This window comes from Octopus bimaculoides, chromosome 13 (genome assembly GCF_001194135.2).
Source record: "Octopus bimaculoides isolate UCB-OBI-ISO-001 chromosome 13, ASM119413v2, whole genome shotgun sequence".
NCBI lineage: Eukaryota > Metazoa > Mollusca > Cephalopoda > Octopoda > Octopodidae > Octopus > Octopus bimaculoides.
In genome coordinates this window covers 893813-895989 of record NC_068993.1, presented here as the reverse complement: position 1 = coordinate 895989, position 2177 = coordinate 893813, and positions in this window count along the sequence as shown.

Here is a 2177-nt window from a genome sequence, read left to right as displayed (position 1 = left end):
CACCCCGTCCAGGAATCGAAACCACAGTCTTACGATTATAACCTTGAACTAAATCACGCGCCTGCGCACAGCGATACTGTTATGCATGCATGTGTGTGTAGGTGGGGGGTTGGGTGTGTGGGCATAATAGCTCTACTTTCTCTCTCCCTCTCTCCCTCTCTCTCTCTCCCTCTCTCTCTCTCCCTCTCTCTCCCTCCCCTCTCTCTCTCTTCCTCTGTTCCTATCTTCTGCACCATCTCTGTTCAGCGATAAAATATTTACTCTATCTTCGTCTCCATTAAACAGACGACTTGTTGAAAGAAATATCCATAAGTGTCCTTATTGATGACATTTGCTCTCCCTCTCGTTGATATCGTATCAGACATACCTAAAATCTTATTGATTTCACGCTCTAAAGAGATATTTTATAGTACCGCAACAACAATCTTTTATATCGTACGTCTGGTACTGCAGTCAGCAATAAACTGTCAGTGAGTCTCGTTTACTTCACTTCTGAGCTTCACTGTATTGGGTAATAATGATGATGATGATGATGATGATGATGATGATGATGATGATGATGATGACAAACTTTGTCCGGTAAATTAGCCGTGTTCGGCAAAAGAGAAAGATAGAATAAGAATTATGCTTTAAGACAAGGTACTTGGTGCAATTCATTTGACTAAAATGTCTTCAAGGTGGTGCTCCAGCATGACCGCAGTCTAATGATTGAAACAAGTAAAAGATAAACGAGAAGAAAAAAACTATAATTGACTGCTGACCCCAAGTAAAGAGGCTGGGCTGCGGTCATTGATCCCTTTAGTAATTCCTGAATTAGAAATGTGTTTCGGCTAGGGGCTTGCTTGATAGCTGGTAGCTTAGAAATTGAAATACTTCAGTTTCTATACAGACTTTGTAGGAAGGGAGGAGGTGTCAGCTGATTGTTCGATTCTTACGATGGACCTCGACCAACATGAAGAAGAAGAAGAAGAAGAAGAAGAAGAAGAAGAAGAAAAAGAAGAAGAAAAAGAAGAAGAAGAAGAAGAAGAAGAAGAAGAAGAAGAAGAAGAAGAAGAAGAAGAAGAAGAAGAAGGTGGCACACTGAGTGGCGTGGCACAATGAGTGGCGTGGCACAATGATTGGCGCGGCACAATGAGTGGCGTGGCACAATGATTGGCGTGGCACAATGAGTGACGTGGCACAATGAGTGGCGTGGCAAAATGAGTGGCGTGGCACAATGAGTGGCTTCGCTTCAATCTTGGTTTATTCTAACTAAAGATGGCGGATGCGAAAACGCAACAAGATTTACTTATTATTGGCAGAAATCTCAGCACGCATACACAGACACGCACACACAGACACGCACACACAGACATGCACACACAGACACGCACACACAACACAAAGCAACACACATACAAATACAGAGTCACGGAATTAACATGTCTGAAGCCTATTAAGCGATATTCATTAACTGGGATCGACAGGAACGTACTTAAACAACGATGAATGCGAAGGGAATTAGACAGACTCCGCCATGTCAACGAGTGTATAATATCCGTGAAAACAATTCTATACACTTGTGGCTGACGTCCATTGATCTTCTGCATCACACCAGTTGAACATCTGACTGCAAGACTGAAGTCACATCACTATGCACGCGCACACACATATGCAAAAATGTATAACATCCATACATACACAAACATACAAACATACGGTATATACATGCACGCATACATATATGCATACACGTATGTACAAGCACATACACATGCATACATATATGCACATGTATGCATGTGTATGCAGGCGCATCCTTGGCTGTGCAATAAGAAACTTGCGTTCCAACCACAAGGCTCCGGTTTCAGTCCCGCTGCGTGGTTCTTTTTATAGAAATATTGTAATAATCGTAAGGCTTTTTTAACGCTAATCCGGATGTAAGCGAGTGTGTGGGGGCGGGTTGCAAGGGTCGGGAGTGGTTTGATGATAATGCAAGACTTCGATATAATAAACAGCAATGAAAACGTCTTTGAATCATTATGGTTTTTATTTTTGCCAAATAAAGGACAAAAAGAAATTGTAAAAAATAATATCAAACGTGAAAGTGAAACAGTCAACTTTAGTCATCAAATTGACAGAATCTGTTTGATGACTAAACGTGTGTGTGTGTGTGTTTGTATGAGTAGATATATACA